Source organism: Ursus americanus, chromosome 19 (genome assembly GCF_024610735.1).
Source record: "Ursus americanus isolate L20-20 chromosome 19, mUrsAme1.1.p, whole genome shotgun sequence".
NCBI lineage: Eukaryota > Metazoa > Chordata > Mammalia > Carnivora > Ursidae > Ursus > Ursus americanus.
Window position 1 is genome coordinate 27,393,277 of NC_142145.1, and position 19,277 is coordinate 27,412,553.

Sequence of the window (19,277 nt, forward strand, 5' to 3'; positions counted from 1 at the left end):
GGTTTTATCTTCCTCAAATATCTGGTCTGTTTGGGGGTGGCAAACTTACCCCATATAGAGAAGCTAGAAGTGGTGAGAGTATCGTGCCTGCCCACCTCTCTCCAAAGCTACCTGGGCATAAAACGGAGGTGTCTGGAGAGGCAGAGGTGTCTGGAGAGGCGGGACTGCACCTCCCAGTGTCTGCTGGTTTTCTTGCCACCCACCCTCCTGCCCACTGGGGATGGAGCAGTGAGCCTGACATCTATTTGTTCATGAGTAGGGGCAAAGCTGCTAACTTATTAACATGTAGAATCGATCCCAACGCACAGATTAAATCATTAGGAAGATCACAGAATTTGATTTAGATTTTTAGCAATGGACCCTACTCCTAAGCCCACCAGAGACCCAAGAAAACATGACTGAGAAGGAGGGTCAGAAGCAACAGGTGCCACCGTTCACCCCTGTGAAGAGCTTTGTGCCTACAAGATTCATTCACTCTCTTCCTCTCATTTTTTTACCCTCCAACAACCCTGTGAACTAAATATTTCTGTAAGTACTGGTGGAGGCTCCCACAGTGTCCCTGTTTGGAGAGAAGAAATGGAAGCACCCAGAACTAAAGCAACTTGCTCAAAGCTGCTGGGCAAGAGACAAAGGGAGGTAGGGCTGAAGGGCAGCTGTCCTGCTCCCAGCAGGATTCAGCAGCAGAAGGGTAGCATACTGGGACTATCCAGTCCCCCAGGCTTAGGGTGGGCCAAGGCAGCCATGACAGTGGGGGCCCTGGGGGGTGGATTATCCACTGTTGCTGGTGTCAGGCCAAAGGGAGAGAGCTTTGTTGTATCTGGAAGAAGGTCAAAGTAGGAGGTACACCAAACGGCCTATCAGAGCAGGGAGCACCCCAACGGGAAGCAGGGAGCCCAGACAAACAGCCAAAGAGTTAGAGAGGAAAGGTACGAGTCTGGAACAGCCAGTGACATGGGGGTGCAGGAGGACAAAGGACAGGGTAAAGGGGGGATCATGTGATTCTTATGGCCACCACGTGGCCTCCACTTCCTCCCTAAAATTTCACAGTGTCAGAATTTGAGAGAGTAAAGCTGCAAGCAGAGAAGTTTGGGAGAGAACCCTTTCTCCCCCTGTCCCCATGAACTCCCCCATGGGCTAACAAGGAGCTCCTTCACTGTGGACCTTGAGCTGTTGCTCTCCAGGTGTCCATGTGGGAATTCACCTACAGGGCCTTGACCTGTGTGTGACCTTCACAGGACTGTACCCCAATTCCAGCCAGTCCCTTTGTTCCTCTGAGGTGACATGAGTGACAATCAGTATGCTGTTCATGCAAGTTGCAGTAATTCCTCCCCAAAATATTTACCAGCTTTTACCTCTTTCTAATTAAAGCCGACAGGTAATCCCTCCTCCCACAAGGACACAATTCCCTCTTCTGAGCAGGTGTGCTGTTATCCTTCATCCACGGCAGCTTAGACACAGGCAAACAGGAGTAACAGGCACCACCTTCCAGAGGCTATAAAGGGAAAGGTCTTTCTGCTTTCTTTTAAATCTCTGTGGGGTTAGTTTGTTTGTTTTAAATGAGACAGCGTGTAAATGGCTCTCCTTAGGAGAAGGGAGTTCTAATGAACAAGCCTGGCCCATTTTCCACTGGGTAATGAGTGCACCCAGGTAGCTGCCGGGAACAGTGATGTATTCACTTGTCACCCTGATTTTACACTGGGGCTGGGTGGCCTATTTAATATATGAACATAAATCTATCAGCTGTTTTTACACGTTCCCATTTAGAAAGCCAAAGTCTTAGAATAATACATGTTCTGTGTTTGCGAGATTGGCACAGCCCTTCCATCATTTCCATAATGTCTATGAGCATTTACAGGTACTGTGTATTATGAACCCTAACATTTGTACACACATGTGCATGTGCCTGTGCGCGTGCGCGCACACACACACACACACACACACACACACACACACACACAGAGTCATGCATACCTTAGATCAGTGAATGCCAATAAAAAGAAAGAAGGATTTGTGAACACTAGAAACCCGCTCAGTACCTCAGTTTCTGAGAGGGAGAAGATGTGGTATCAGATGAGCAAAGGCACACTCAACAAAAATTGGGCAAATATAGTCTCTTAGTTTTTGCCATTACCAAAACTTTTGGATTCTAAGATCTGGAATGTGGCATAAGTGAGAAACCACAAGTCAAGTTCTAATAAAAGAGAAAGGAGAGGCCACAATGTGATGGGAGTTTTGGACATATGTGGCTGAGGGACCTAATAAGTACACTGAATGAAGAGGCTGGAGGTAGAAAAGACAATGTTCAAAACACTGACATATTTCTGAATCCAAACAGTTCTGAGCATCCAATCAAGGCCATGTGGATCATATGGATAAAGGTGGAAATAAATAAAGGACCAAAGTGAAGAGAAGAAACTCAGTTGCATGCTAACAGTGATAGAGCCAAATGGGAAGTGCCCAGGTGAGAACATGAGTGTTTCCAAGGAAGTCTGGAAGACCAATCTTGGAAGGGCTCCTGACAAAATACAGTGTACATGGAAATTCACACTCTGGTCAGCTGTCAGCACCCCAGAACAGCTGGGAGGGTCGTTAAGCCACAGTGTGCCAACTTCTAGAGCTACTATGCACCCTAGGTCTGGTTCTGAACCCTGGCCACATGTTATAAGTACCTGCGGAGCATTTTAAAAATACCAATTACCGGGCTCCAAACCAGACCAATGATGAGAAGCTGGGGCCTAGGCACTGGCATCTGCAAGCTCTCGAGGTGATGCCAATGGGCAGCCAAGGTTAAGAACTGCTACTCTGAAGAAGTGTGGGGCAGCTCCTGATTCTCTCAATACTGGTCTCACATGCACCCCAAAGTAGAGATCTGCACAGACCCAGGCCCCAAGAAATGTCATGCATAAAACTCTGCCCATGGTTCTCTGTCATCAGTAAGTAAATCCCTCTGCTCCAAGAACATAGTGGCTGATGGAATCATCGCTGGACTGCAAAGAAGAGGCATCTAGCTCTACTCTCAATTCTTCCACTAACGAGCTAACTTACCCTTAGCTTACCACTTTAGTCCAGTGCCTGGATTGTAGTTAATTTTTAGTGAATGAATAAAAAAACACTGAGTTTCTCACCTTATAAAAGGAAAAGATCAGGTGAGAGATCCTCAAGACCCCTTCAAATTCTAAAATTTGGAAACTAATATAGATCCTCTATAATCTGATTCTACTCTACCAATAGAATGTATCACCCACATTTAAAATAAACCTTCCAATTTTTTTTTTAATTAATAATGATTTTTTATTATATTATGTTAGTCACCATACAGTACATCCCCGGTTTTCGATGTAAGGCTCGATGATTCATTAGTTGTGTATAACACCCAGTGCACCATGCAATATGTGCCCTCCTTACTACCCATCACCATAAACCTTCCAATTTCTATAGTTATGTAAGGTGTTAATATTAGGGGACTCTGGGAGAAATCTATGTAATATCTTTGCAACTTTTCTGTAAACCCTAGATGTCCAAATTGGTCCAGAATCAAAAGTTTATTAAAACAAAACTCTTCCATCCCATCAGGTAGTTTCTCCCATCTTCTGAACAGACCCTGCACATACCCATGTTTGAGCCTTTCCTGGGGCTAACCTCCCTCCCCCCAATTTTTCTTTCTTTCCCTCGCCCCTTCCCTTCATCCCCTTTTAAGGTCCTCCTTATAGTCTCAAAGATGCACTTGGTTACTTTTGAGACTCTTCCAGCCCTCAGACCCCCATCTTGTCTTCCTTTATCTCCTCCAGCTCTGGCCAATCTCTCCATTTAGTTTCTGGGTCAGCTGGTATCCAACCAGGACAAGCGAAACAGGGAATTGTGACACGGGGGTATGGAAGATGAAAAGCCAAGTGTGGAAGGGGGAGGCTGTGATCAAGCAGCAGAAAGCCACTCCCTGGGCTGGAAGAATGAATGGAGAAGGTAGTTTTACCAAAGCCCAGGGTCCCGGTAAGCCTCTACCTGGGCGGGATTGGAGCCCTGGAGTGGTCTCTCTAGTAGAGACCTGGAGCAAGGAGGTGACACAGCACTTGCCAAAACGTTGCCAAAGCAGAAGCGGAGAGGGGAGAAATCCACCCTCCATCTTCCCAGTAGTGCCTCCCATTGGCTGAACCCAGGCAAAAGCCAGATGCTGAGAACTTGAGAAACAGAATCTTGCAAGCAGCAGCCCCCTGGGGTACAGAGCAAAGTGGGAGCAGGGTAAGGAATGAATTTGTGGGTGAAAGGTCAAGGACTTATACTGTACCTATAGCTTGTATAACAAAATGTGATGTTTGGTCGGATCCTGTTTTGTCTGATACTCTTAAGACAGGGTGTCCAATAGAAATGGAATACAAGCTATGAAACGCAGACCATGTAGGCTATTTAAAATTTTCTAGTAGTCATATTTAAAACACTAAAAAATATGTGCAATTAATTTTAATAACACATTTCACCCCAAATACCCAAAATATTATCATTTCAAAATGTATATGATATTACCAGGTTTAACGAGATAATTTACTTTTTTTTCCCATACTAAGTCTTTGAAATCCACTGTGCATCTTACACTTAACAGCACATCTCAATTTGGACATTTCAAGTGCTCAATAGTCACATGTGGCTAGTGACTGACGAGTGGAGTTTTGAGTGATTTCATATGGTTTCCAAAGCTTTGAGGGAGTGTAGGACAAGAATCCACTGTGGAGAATGTCTCTGTATCTAAAAGAAACCTCACATGAGTGAACGTTCCAAAAAATTCTTACTGAACTCAGAACTGAAAAGGAAGAAGAAAACACAACAGGAACCTGTTGAACATAGATCTTAGAAGTCTGAGAAAGGCAGCGCTATATATGCCAGATTTAATAACATTTAAAACTTTTTCACACATCATATTAAGTAGCTTGGGAATCATGGGCTGTGTTATTGATTTGCGGGTTTCTCTTGGATAATGTTGGATGATGATACATTAGTTTTTAATATCTTCCACTTTTGTTAATCAGAAAGACTGGAAGTGTTCAGAAACGTCCCTCCTGTCATCTTCTCAAGTTGGAGGGAAACTTTACAGGACGTAATGACTCAGTGTCTGGGAAAATCTGGGATTGTAAAAGTCTCAACAGGCCATGAGGATCACAAATCAGATGCACACAATGTAGGGGCAGTGATTCGTTCTCATGGGAGAGGGAAGAAAGTGAGTTTCAAGTGGTGACCATGTCCTAGTTTTTCTACTCAACAACGGTGCGCAAGTGTTGACTGTACTGCTAGTTTCCACAGCCCTTGTGTATTTTATAAATGTTTTTATTCTTTTGATATTTAATAAAATCACAAGTGGCACTTGCGCAAGTGCATACAAAGTAAATGAGGAAGATAAAAGGTAAGTAAAGAAGGAAGGAAGAAAGGAAGTGGGGGGTGTGGGTAGAAAGAAGATAACAAATAAGGGAAAACTGAAAGAAGGCAGAATGTCCATCTGGTATAAACCGACCCTGCCCAGAGAGATGCCTTGTTGCATTTTGAAGTCCCATCTTTGTGGTTTGCCCTACTGTCCAGCTTCATACACCTAGGGCAGGTGTCTCCCAGACATGGGGATACTCCAGAATAGATGAGGCTGGGCCTTGGCATTTCCCTCTAGCAGAAGGCCATTCTTTTGACAATCCTGTGTCCTTTATGAGGTCAGACCCTTTGGCTGGCTTTTATAAGAAAAAATGGAAAGCCATATGATTTGCAAAAATTGGGATGGTGTTTGTGTGGTGAAAGGATACAACTTGGGCTGTAAGGCCAGTTGAGCCCATAATAGATCAGGGACCTTTCCCTGACTTCTAGAAAAACTCCAGACTTGAAGATGACAAACTGCAGAGTTAAGCTGAGATCCATGTAGCTTTAGTACCTCATGACTCCTAATGGAAGTACCCCAGACACTGGGTCATCTCTCACTCACAGCAGACTCCTCACGTGCCATTCCAAGCCAGATCTTACTAAAAGAGGCAGGGTGGATTTTTCTTCTGAAGTTGGCACCAGCTCTTAAATCCCCTCTCTGAAACCAGGCCAGGGGTGCAATGGCTCAGCACCTCATTTGATTTGCAGTAGCCTGGTGGTAGTATCAACTCCTTGACCCAAAGGCCCTCACTGCCACAGGGGAGCGAGCTACACCAGCATGCAAGCTGGCCAGGACTCAGCATTCCAGGCACAGATTCAAGGAGGAAGTAAGACTTAACTCTAGTAGGAAAGCAGCTACATGGGCAAGAAGCAGGCAGCAAGCAGGGCTTAAGCAGGTCAGAGGCTGAGTTACTTACTGGAGCTCTGGTCAACAAGATTCACCTCAGATCCTAGAGCTGAGACTGTTTGCCGCTCTCTATTTTATAGTCTTGCTTGCTGTCAGTATCTTTGGATCTGGAAGGGTTTAATATTAACAGAAAGGTGTCAGATCTGGCACGGGAGTCCTCCACTGGAAAGAGGCAGGATTACTTTGCTCTTCTTGCCGTGGAGTGATCTTATTTCTACTAATAAGTAGAGAAAGTGATGGACATGCATTATTTACCAAGAAATACTTCTAAATTCTCCCCCATCATCTAAGAAAGGTGAGAGAGAATGATGACAAGCATTCTCAACATATTTCAACTGACCGAGTCATGTAATTAAATTTTGATTGGAAAGGGCCTGAAGAAACAAACAAAAAATATCTAAACCATCCCATATTTCTTTTTTCTCCCCCAATAATTCAAGTGGTCTTTGAAAGCAGGAATGATCTCAGACATTCTGTTGTTCATGTAACATACAGACTGACAATAACCCAGCCTGATGCTTATGACAGTGACGGCATGGGCAAGACATTATTCACGTGTCTACACGTGCATACATACAAGTGCGCATTTGTGTGTGTGTGCAAGTGTGTATATATATGAGTCTAGAAGCACACAAATAAGGTGGCTGAGTTGGAGATGTAGTGAGTAAACTCTAAGAATAGCAGGGACACTGTTAACCCCCAGAAAAATGATTTGGAATTTAAATAGCAAGTGTTCAGAAGTGATAGGCAAAATAAACCTGGAAGGCTGTTTGTGGTACAGATGGGATCTGATGCTCTCTGAGCAGGGAGAAGCACTGTCAGTGTTTTGACAGACACAGACTGATGTTCAGGACAGAGCCAAGGAGGTGCTGGGTGGAGGGACATGGGGTGGGGGAAGGTGGGCTGGGGACCTCTGCGACAGATTGACAAGTCTGCACAGGAATTCGTCTCAAAGCAGAGGGCAGGGAGAGAGGAGCTATGAAGATAAAGGCAGAGTAAGACTGAGATGCTGGTGGTGGGGTGAGGTGAGAAGGGCAGACTGCATTTACCACATCTGTCTCTTTGGGGATTATTAAGGAGGTAAAGGCAGGGGCCAAAAGCCAGACCACAGGGGGCTAAGCATCACTGCCCAGCATTTTATTTCTCCTTGCAGTTTGTGGGGCTGACAGGCCTGCTTAGTGCTCCAGGGAGAGAAACCCCAATGACAAATGTCTCCCACAAGGGCGGAGGGTCAGAGGCAACCACACAGAGTGTGTTCCTCTTCCAGGACCCGTAAAAATGTTATCCAGAAGGAAAACTAGAGCCTGAAGGGGTACAAACGCACTCTAAACTGTGGCCTGTGAGACAGGAGACCCTGGTATAGACTTAACCACTTGGTGGTGGAAATATTACTCTCTGAATGTGGAGCCTCAACTCACTTAGACCAGATCATCCCCTTGCCCTCCCAGGCTGTCCACAGACCCTCAGAATTCCTGGTGCCTCTGACCCTTGGCTGTCCTGCCCTCCTCTCTGATCCGTCCCACCTGTCTGCACTGAGGCCCCTTCTCCCAAGTGCCCAGCCTCTTCTGGTAGAGGCAGTGTCCTTGTTCTGATTTCTTCTAGTGCACAGCCTGGGCCAGTAGCATCCGGCAAGCAGTTGTAGCCACACCACCACTTCAAGTCAGGAAGACTCCACTTAAGTCTTTCCCTCATTAGCCCCGTGCTCCTGGACAAGTTAGTTACTCTCTTGGAGCCTCAGTTTCCTGGTTTGCGGAGTAAAAATCTCCAGCAGAAAAGCAGGCTCGTTGCATTGAAATCAGTGGTTCTCCACCAGGGCCACTTTGACCACATATGCAGTTCTGGTAGTCACAAATGCAGGAGGGCGTCCAGTCAGTGGAGGCCAGGGATGCCGCTAAACACCCTAAATGCATAGGACAGCCCTCCACAACAAAGAATTTTCCAGCCCCAAATGTCAATAGTGCTGAGGTTACTTATAAAATGTCTTTCAGTGTTTCATGGGTTCTTTATCAATGACAGCTTCTATCCTGGATGCATGGATACATAAGGCATATGTGTTATTGGAAGACTGTAAGCTTCTTGAGGGCAGGCAGAGGCTGTGTCTAAAACCTCTTTGATTCTCATTCAGAGCCTTGCACAGCAAAAAGCCTCACCAGGCATCAACTTCTTGATAAAAGTTATCATGGAGGAGACTATGACTCCTGGCAAAAAGGTAAATCTGAGTTGTAGAGCTGGGTTCATCTGTTCATGGCTTAAGACGGAAGTAAAGCCATGTACTAAGCTTCTCCCCTCCCCAAAAGCCAGTATTAGTAGATCACGCTAAAACGACATCCAGATCATTCTGGGTGTATGTTCTTCTCAAAAGAGAAAAATATAGTCAAGTCACTGCTTTCCAGCAGGTTGACAACAAAAGAAAGGCTGTTTGACTAAATTCATCCCTTTTTTACTGCAAGCCATCAAAATGACATATGAGCGGGGCCTGGCCAGTGTGAGGGAACGTCACCTTTGCACATAAATTCATCAGAAACGTTTCAAGTGACCTATTTTTTGCTGGAGAATATTGTACGTAAATTTCAAACCCTTTCTATTGCTCCTTCATAATTATCCTAAAACATCTCAGACAATTTGCTATTGCTATCATGCCATGTTTTCTTTTATCCCTGGGTGCCTGGAGCAGGAACTGGCCCCCTGGATAGTCAGTGGATATATTTGCTGAGAAAGACGTAAACCTCCCATGGCCTCTAGAACAGACCAGAGCCACGCTACAGGGCCAGAATGCCTGCTGAATAGCAGCTCCACTACTCACATGCATGTGGTTTGAGTAAAAGTTGCTTATCATCTCTATATTTCTGTTTCCCATCTAGGAGATGGGTCTGTATGTTGCCTATCTTTGGGGGCTATTGTGAGATAATATATACCATGTGTTTTATATCACACCTCACATATAGTGAATGTGCACTAGTAAGTATCAGTTAGCAACCATGTTGTTTAGAAAAGCAAAACAAGCAATGATCATCCTCCAGCTTTCAGGAAGAGAAGAATGATAATATTTGTAAAAAACCTATTTTTTACATGACATTTTACAACGCTTCACGAGCTTTACCCTTTTTGCCCATCAAAGTGACCCTGGGAGTTAAGTGAGACTATGTTAACTGTTTCCTACCCAACCCAGCTATCCAGCCAGAGTCAGAATGCCTGCCTCCAATGCTCCGCTACAGTGGTTCTTAACAGGGAAATTTCTCCTACCCCCAGGAGACATTTAACAATGTTTGGAGACAACTGGGGGATGCTATTGGCATCTAGTGAGCAGAGGCCAGGGGTGCTGCTAAAATCAGATGATGCAGAGGACAGCCCCCCCCAAATAATTATCTGACCCCAAATGTCACCAGTGCCAAGGCTGAGAAACCCTGACTTCACAAGAAATCTCATGTTCTTCCCACCAGACACACAAATGAGACACTTAATTAATACCGGAAAAACCTACAACCTGTAAGGAAGCCACTGATTCATCTCATGGGCTACATTTTTCAATGGGAAGATCCTAGAAAAGGCCCTTTGTAAATGACCACATATTCACTAAACCAGAGAGTCACAGTGGTTATCAAAGAATTTAGGGATATTTGGGGAACACCCTAACCATTGGAATTTGGACTCGTAGATAAAGTCTTCCTACGTGTGGACAATCACAGGGAGCCAGTTCTGGCAAGGAGGGAGAGGTGGTACAAGATCAGGTTGCAATTATTGGGGGAAATCCATACTATTGGGCTATTCATATACATACTAAATATGTTCAGGTCAGGAAATGGAAGCCCCTTTTAAAAACAGGCTAAGAGAGGACGGGGACTTTTTGGACCCTGTGCCTACTTTTGTGTGCCTCTAATATATCAAATAGACCCTGTGTTGTGTTATCTCATTTATCCTCACAACAACCTTATTAGGTAGGAAACGAGGCTTAGAAAAACTAAGGGTGTATTTTATAGATCTTAAAACAAACATATTTTTCACATTTTAACATTCTGGAATGGAATACATCTTAACATTGACGCCATCTTAGCTTCAATGTTGGCATTTTTCCCCTCTTTTCTTTTTTTCACATTTTCATGTATCTGAAGTTAGGATGCATCTTAGGATCTTTGGCTTCTTAGATTTGTAAAATATGGTCACTTCTCCAAGATCACACAGCTAATACATGGCAGAGCTGGCAACGGTAAGGTGCTAGGTGTGATTCACTTCTAATCCAGCAAGAAAATTCAAGTGGTGCATAGCAGACTTCTCATAAAATCAGCTAGTGTGTTTTTTCTGAGATGAGGGGATGACTACAGTCAGAGATTAAGGAAGGTGGTACATTTGTGTTACTCTATATTTCTAGGGAAGTTTTAAACTAGCAGGACAGAACAAAAAGGTAAAGGCCAAGGATTATTGTTAACATCAACAATGAGAGACTGGAGCTAAGAGAAGACAAGCAATTAAAAATACATGATTTAATATATTTACATATATAATAAAACATATAATGAACTCCATATATAATACAATAACAAAATAAAACATGTACTGCTGACAGAAGTAGCCAGGACTAGAGTGGGAGGTCAGGTCTACCATCAATCTTTATGCCACTGGTTGTCCTGGACACTGGTACAGCGATTCAGCCTTGTATGGGAGGCTGCAGACCAATAAAACATAGTTTTAACTTAGGAGTGCTTGATGGTAATTCAGTTACTTAGATGGTACCAATCTATGGCTAGGAACAGAATTTATTTTCAACTTGTTCCAAATGGTATTCTAACTCAGTGATAACATATATAGGTAATGTCTAATACATACACTTGTCGAATGCAACAATGTTTCAAGAAAAAGTGATGCTCTGGATTGTGGGCTTTCTCTATCACACACCATTCGTGTTCCTGAAGTTGTCATGCTCACTAATGTCATACTGCTGTTACATGGCATGTTTATCCTACCTCATTACTCCCCTTGTCTTTGCCTAGAAAAATCCACTCATCTTTCATTTATCAAAGCTGATCTCCCGAGAGCTTGTCTTGATTTCTTCAGACTTAGAGCTTTTTCTGTGCTCCCTCTGTACTTTGCGTATATTTCTATTGCAATGACCATGAAGCTCCATTGAATATTTTGGAGTGCATTTCTGCCTGGTCTTTGTGAATCATCTCATCCTTTTGGACTGATCAGCATAGCCCCTGATTTATACTTGATAGTGAACTTGCTAAAGGGATGAGTGAGATGTGCATGCTGTGAAGTATCTCCTTACCATGGTCTAGAGGGCTCAGAAGATCTGCCCCAGTTGCCTCCCAGACCCCATTTCCCAATATGCTCTGCCTCACACAGTTCCATCCTAACCCAAAAGTCTTCTCGCTGTCCCCAAACAGCCAGCCTCAGGGCCTTCACACTTGCTTTTACAACTGTCCAGAGCACTCTCCTCTCAAGATGTGTACCCTGGCTCATTCCCTTTCTTAATTTGGGTCTCTGCTGTAGTGCCATCTGCACAAAGTCTTCTATGACTACACTGTCAAAAAGAGTACCTCTCTTCTTCATTCTCTGCTCTTACCTGTTTTATTTTTCTTCTTAGCACTTATCAACAACCCACATATTTGTATGATACTTTTTTTTTTTTTAATTTTCGACCTTCCCCATTGAAATGTAAGGTAAGGAAGATGGGGCTTTTTATTTGCAAATAATAAACAAGTGATGACTCAGTAATAAATGAGTGAATGAGTCGATTACTATCTTTAATGAGACTACTTCCACCTGGTGGTAAAAAACAGAACTGCAGGCATAGTGCCTCTAGAGTAAATCACTTTTTTTGGAGCGCAAAATATATACACGCCATTTTAAGTTCTTTATATATCTCATTTGTCACTCATAATAGCCCTAGTACATAGGTACTATCACGCCCAATTTAAAAGAGGAAACAACTGTAATTCTTCCAAATCCCGCGCACTTTCTTTTATACCCTGCTATCTTTACACTATCTTATTGTTGTAAATCTACCTACCCCATTACCTTTATTCAACAGTTTATTCAGTACTTGAGTTTATCCTGTATGTTTCCATTCTTAGGGATGCATATAGCTTTTATCTTATAGGATTTCAGCAACGTATTTGTTTCTTCTTCCTATTATCTACAAATACTCTTATATTATTATTTTCATCCAACATCAAAGTCACTAAAAATGTGGAACAGCTACCACATATTCTGTGAGACATGAAAAATAGTACTTTACTTGTCTCCACCCACTACTACCTCTTTCCAGGCTCTAACTTCTATAATATTTTGGTTTGAATAAAGTATTACAGAAAAACATAATCTAAACATGAGTAAGGGAAAAACTGTATCCCAGGAAGGAGCTTTAAAAAAAGAATTCAGTCAATGCACCTCTACAGTTCTCCCTGGAAAAGACCTTCAAATTCATTCATCAGGCAGAGAATCAAGTCTACAAAACTGTTCTTGGAAGAGCTGTGCTTGAGGAACTCACACCAAAAATAACATTCTCAAGGGAGCCTGGGTGTGTTCAATGAGGAGTAAATGATGTTCAAGAGGACAAGAGAGTTGAGTTATTGGGGAGGTCACAGAGAATTATGAGTCAGACTCCCTTGGGCAATGCCTAAAATACTACTACAGAAGTGGTTGTAAATTTGGATCTGAGGACACTGCCCTAACTCTGTTGGGCTATGGTGGTTCCCACCCTTGACATCTGTTGACTGGTAATATCCTGCCCTGAAAAAATATGAATTTGTTAGAACATGGATTTCCTACTCTATGGATGACTTACAGAACAAAGCCACCTTAATAAAATGTTGTATTCACAATTGTGGAAAAATCAGACGTTGGAAAACCTGGATCTTATAAAAACTTGGACAATATCTATGAGGAAAGGTAATAAAAGATCTATGGCTTAGCCTTGGAAAACAATGGTTAGGCATCATTTAACCCTGAAGACTTCCAATAATATAAGAAAAAAAAGGGACTGCACGTTTAGTAAATTGTTTAAGCCTTTGCTATTTAAGCAAGTAGCAGACTACAATTTTCTCTTTAAGACAGATGTTTAATCTCACTAAAGAGAGCAACACACATCATGCCTGAATTGACCCAGGAAGGTCAACATGGGTGAAACTATCCAGCCAAATTACAGCTGATTGATTCACTTTGGCCTCTGCCCCAAGCACTGTACAAAAGGTCTCAGAGTTTGGGGGTACCACTGTTGGTCAGTTAGCCTGTACTATCACCAATACAAGGGACTCTTCATAAGCCCACTGTCATATAAATGGAACCCCAAAATATAAGGAAGTAGTGGTGAAGTATATTACATTTTCTTAAATTAGGTATTTCTTGTATTAGGTAATCCTCATTAGTCCTGTCTTGAAATTCTAATGCAAATTAAATAAAATTCATTAAACATTAAATGTGACATAAATTTGCAGTATAATGGAACCTCAATGTTCAGTTGACTTAAATCCTCTTCACCCTTCCATGTCATTTCGCAGATGACTACCCTGACCCCAGAGAAGAAAACTGACTTAATAGTAGCCACAGTTAAGTTTTAATTTCTAAAAAAGAAGAGGATTTTGTTTCACTCAAAGAACAATCTGTGCTAACATACTGAATCTGGTTTGCTTTCCTACTTGTCCTACATCTTACTTCCCAGCTCCCTGTTAATGCTTTCTTTATAGACGATCAGACTTTTCTTTGGAGACCTTGTTACTCTGCCTCCATCTGTTTGTGCCTCCTCTCTTCCTCTTTGCCACCTCCTACCACAAACATACAACAAACACACATTATCAGAGAAAAAACTGACTCTAGAGTGTAGTGGTGTTTGATGGGTTTATCATATACCATCCATGCCCTCCCGATTTGGTAGGGAAACTTCCTCCTGAAAACTATTCTCCTACCCACTTCAGTCTCAATGGTGAGCGGTATCTTGCTTTTACTTCCAGGTTCAGAGAGAGGAACACAATTGCCCTCGCCACAGAGACTGGTTCAGGGATGAGAATATGACCCGATCAGACCTGAAAAAGCAGTACCATAATAGAGGCATTCTGTCAGGAGTACCATAATGGAGCCATTTTCTCTTTCTTGCTATACTTGCACTAACTAGAACATAAGCCTGGAACTGCTGGATGATCATTTTACTTCTGCAATGCATGGAATCATTGAAAATGAAATCAATACATAGCAAAGCAGAGTGGAAGGATGGAGAAAAACCCATTCTGAAGATATTGTTAGAACTCCTTGATTCATCTGAGCTTGAAACCCTTAGACATTTGTTACATGAACCAAAAAAATCACCCCTTTATTTAAGCCATTTGGGCCCATTATCCTGACACCAGCAACCGCAAGATTCCTGACAGACTCTTCAGTGTAGAGTTTAATGTCTATGCTCACCTAAAAGGGATTTGGTTGCTGGTTTGGGTATTTTTTTTTTTATCATTGCATGTTTTGCTGATACTTTTAAAGTCACTTTTCAGTTGCTGCATGCTTTTCATAATGTCATGAACACAGTTAAACTATTAGCCTGTATTTACATTCAAGCTGTGACTTCCTGATTTTTCTACGATCTAGGCTAGCATGGTCTTTTAGACTCCAGAATCACCTCTGAAGGGAAAGAAAAATAAAAAACAAAAAACAAAACATTGCTAGAGAGAACTAAAACTAAACTGGCCCAACTACTAAGGTGTCTACACAACACAGGACATTTCCTTTGGGGAAATGCTGGCTTGATCTGACAAGAACTATTTCTCCCCTTGCTCTTATGATTTGGTTAAGTCTTGCAAATGCAGCTGACATTCAAACAGCCATTACTAGCCTTCTTTAGCTGGAAGTGGGGCCCTCACTGTACAAAGGGGATGTGGGCACTGGCGCCATTAGCAGCACTACTCATCTACCAATGCCTGCTCTCGACTTTTAGCCCTGCATGGATGGCTTTGAAGAACAGCCTCACTGATACATAAAAGCAGCTAAAAGCTACTGTGTTCCCCTGTATGGCATATATGTTTTAAAGCAAAGTTTTATTTCAAGGTAAAGACCTATAGGCATCTCATCTTCTATAATGAGAAGAAACTTCTCAGCACACTGAAATCTTACCCATCCATTTTGCTTTTGAGTAAGGAGGGCCCTAGTAATGGAAATCAAAGGGCAGATCCTCGGGAATCAAGTTCAGGTCATTCTCAAAGTTTTATCTTGATTTGACACTGTAAAACGTGGCCCATTCAAGGCTCCGTCTGGAAGCAAGACTCAACCTTAAGGCCTTACCTCTTTCTGCCAGTGATCATTACTAGTGACCTCAACATCTTCTCATCCCATTTAGTACACACACACACAAACACACACACACACACACACACACACACACACACACACACACACTCTGAAGTAAGGCAAAGTGCGGCAAAGTGATAATGAAGAGCCTCTCCTCCCAGGTTGGAACTTCATTGGTGATTCCATTTCTATTCCCTATTACTTTTGCTGCTCTAATCTGCTGAACTCTGGACCTTTTCAATTACTCTCATGATCCGGCTTGACAGTCCAGCCTCACCCACCATGTGGAGCTCCACCTTTGGCCAACCTGACCCATAATGGTTACCAGCTCCCCACCCATGCCCACCCAACCAGAAGAAATGCCAGGAGTCTGGACCTGTGACCATCTGCTTGCTGCTCCAAGGCTGGACCACACTGCTGACAACTGCATATATGTGCTTCCAAATCGGTCACATGCCACATATTGAGACTTGACAAAAATCATGTTGCTTTCCCAAAGAGACAACAGGATGAAGAAGGGAAAAATAAATGGGAGGATTGCTCTTCTCTCTAGATAAGGCAAAATCTTTTGTCATTTTGAATCCAACTGTTTATGAAACAATGAAGTCACAGCAGTTGTACATACGATATCCTACCATTTATTTAGCATGGGTCAGAAACTGCTTTTGATTTCTTGTATATTATATATTATTATTATATATTAGTGCTCAGCATTTCTGTTTAGCTTTTATATGGAAATTACTTGTGTTTTTTTCCCTCATTTCTCTCATATTTTGAGGAAAAGACATATTTACATTACCCAGCTCCTAGCAGAGGGCTTAGGCAGATATTTGTATTGAATAAACCCATAGTTTATCAATACATATTTATTGAGCACTTGGTATTTGCTTCAACTTTGTTCTGGTTACTGTGGGATTTATAGAAGAAAACTTTATGATACTCTCCTTTCCCTGGAGATTATGGAGTTTGTTGGTGGGGTGTAGGTGTAGGGAGTAAGATTAATGAGCATGAAGCAAATAGAGACAAATGCAAGATATTTTATGGTCAAGTGGTGCATTATGAGCAATGGGCTATGTTGCCATCGGATTTTAAAAAAACAAAAGTTCCTGTGAAAGTAAACTTTTTACAGTCATGAACTGAAATGAAAGAACACCAAACAGGCCCATCCTTCAGTGCATGCCAAACTGCTCCTTACAATTTATCTCGAGTTGTTCTGTCTAGTCTTGAATGCTGCTTGGCATCCAGTTTCCATCAAAGTCACTGGGAAATACTGGCAATCAAAGTGTTCTCCATCCCAGAGAGTTTTTTCCAGCACTCAACACCTATTGCCCCATCTCTTACTACCTTTCACATTTCCTTGTCATCATTTCTCAAGCTGCATCTCCTAGTACCTTTGTCTTCCATGTCCTTGATGTGGCTGGCCCAGTGTTCCACATATCTCATCACCCTTATCCTTCATCTTTGGTTTCTTTCCTTTATATTTCCCTAATGATGATGATCACATTCCTACCCAGGAGTGTCCTTCATATTAAATAAATTGTTACAGTGTGACTCGCAGGGTGCAGACTACTTTAGAAGCAACAGTTTGGATGTTCTTTGACATCAAAATACTTTGAGTTCATGGTTGTATCTCAGTGTCTAGTGACAGCAAAGGTAGGTGCTGGGTGAGTGGATTAGCTCACCCTCCTAGAAGTACCTCATTCTCCCAAGAATGGCTGCCATGGGCCTAAAAGAGATGACAGCACAGTAGAATGCCACATGATATCTTCATGCTTTTGAAGCCAGGAAGAATACAGTTTTAGATAACAAGAGAAGGATGGTAGCTCACACAATGCTGTGCAGTTTTCAGATGAGGCAGTATAGTATGGAAACTGAGAGAAGAGAGGAGGCAGAGTCAGCTTCTGAGCTCTGTCTATTGCTAGCCGGATGAGGAAGACTGAATCTCAGTAGATGTCTTATAACGTACCCACCTATCTCATGTTTGAAAAAGTGACCCAATGGGGCAGGCCTGTGTCTGTACATGTTGTCAGGGTTTTTAAGACAGGATTGAATAGTTGGAATTTTTGGCAGAACACTAAATACTAACTGTTTCTAAACAAGTTGTCAATGAGGGCAAGATGATCACCAGTACAACAGGAGAATCTTTCAGTTCCCATAAAGGCACCCACATAAATACACACAACTGTTTGCCTGGTTACCCTTCAAATCTGTGTCATGTTTGAGGAGATCTGGTCACTGTCCAGACTCCACTCTCATTAACTCACAAGGCAGTGTTCTCACATGTTACAGAAAATACAGGATGTTTGTCTGGTATTTGTTTGACTACATGCCACATTCCTTACCCTGACCTGTAGCAAGAATTACTCAAATCACTCAGCTTAGCATTCAGCCTGACGGCCACAGCTATAAAATTACAGATCCTTGGTTATAACAAAATTAGTGCACATGTAGCTTGTAAGCATAATTTGGCAGTGTGTCTGTGAAGGGTGTTTGGTACCCAGGGAATAGCCACATACCAACTGAAAACCTCTACTTTACAGTGAGCTTTTCATAACATTATGGCCATGAGAGGATGAAAAAAGTATGAATAACCTGACCTTAAAACTATTCTTTTGCTTAAGCATGTCTGATATATATATATATATATATATATATATATATATATATATATATATATATATATATATATTTATATTTATATTTATATTTATATTTATATTTATTTAAGGGAGTTTTGGTTGAACTCTCCATGAAAATAAAACCTTGACTAATAGCTATGAAGAGGTCCCACACTCAGTATGAACAGAAGTTTCAAGAATTCAAATGAAAGGAATGAAGATATGTAAATAAAGCCAATGACTAAAAGGAGCCAATTATCATGGCACAGGCAAGACCTGCTCCCTTCTCAGCCTCTAATGTGGTATGCTTGGGAAATAAACCTGTCAAAATTTACATTCAAATTCTTCAAATTCAATTCCATTACACCCTCCAGCCCAGATGGGATGTGGCCACTTCCTCTCTTAGCTCATTGGCCAGGACTGGTCACATGGTCTCACTAAAGCAGAAGGGGGCCAGGAGACTAGCAGTGATGACTCCCACCCTTCCTGTAAGTTTCTGGTCTAAGTCACCTTCTCAAGGAGACCCACACTTACTGCTTCACTTTATATCACAATCTCCTACCTTGGTCCCTGGTGTACCTGATTCTCCTCTCTCCCACTTTTTTTTTTAAGTGCTTTTATATATCCCCTTTTTACCTATTATATACTTTAATTAGCCACTGTACTTATTGTTTGCCTCTGCCTGGTAGAATGTACACTTCACAATAGCAAGGATTTTTGTCTCTTTTCATAATTGTTGTACCCTATTATATCCCTAGCACCTAAAACCATGCCTAACACAAATTAGGTGCTCAATAATATTTGCTGACCTGAAATGAATTTTAAGAACATTGAAAACCATGTAATCCACTGATATATGCTCATGAATTACCCTTATCTATGTTACTTCCCCAAACAATGGACTTACCCTTTCCTCAAACCAATCTCTGGAGCACTTTTTACTTAGCCAGCAAATATTAAATTATTGCTAAATTACTTATTTAAAATTGTTTAAGTTATAATTGTGTCTCTTTCTTAATATGACAGGATCTCTGTCATTCATGGGCAGGTTTTCCATCTCTGACAGTGTTCTGTCAAGCCAAGTGCTTTTGACAAGG

At 42.1% G+C, this 19,277-nt stretch overlaps 1 protein-coding gene across 2 annotated transcripts in view; it reads right to left on the reverse strand.

Annotated features, from left to right (window-relative positions):
- SLC14A2 (solute carrier family 14 member 2) overlaps positions 1-19,277 on the reverse strand; it is a 446,643-nt gene that overhangs the window by 371,889 nt on the left and 55,477 nt on the right. The window contains exon 3 of one of the 2 annotated variants that reach the window (XM_087869851.1): positions 6,306-6,402. The exons of the other annotated variant lie outside the window; for it this stretch is intronic. The gene's annotated coding sequence lies outside the window, so the exon portion shown is untranslated. The remainder of the gene's footprint in view (positions 1-6,305; positions 6,403-19,277) is intronic. 2 annotated transcript variants of the gene reach the window in all.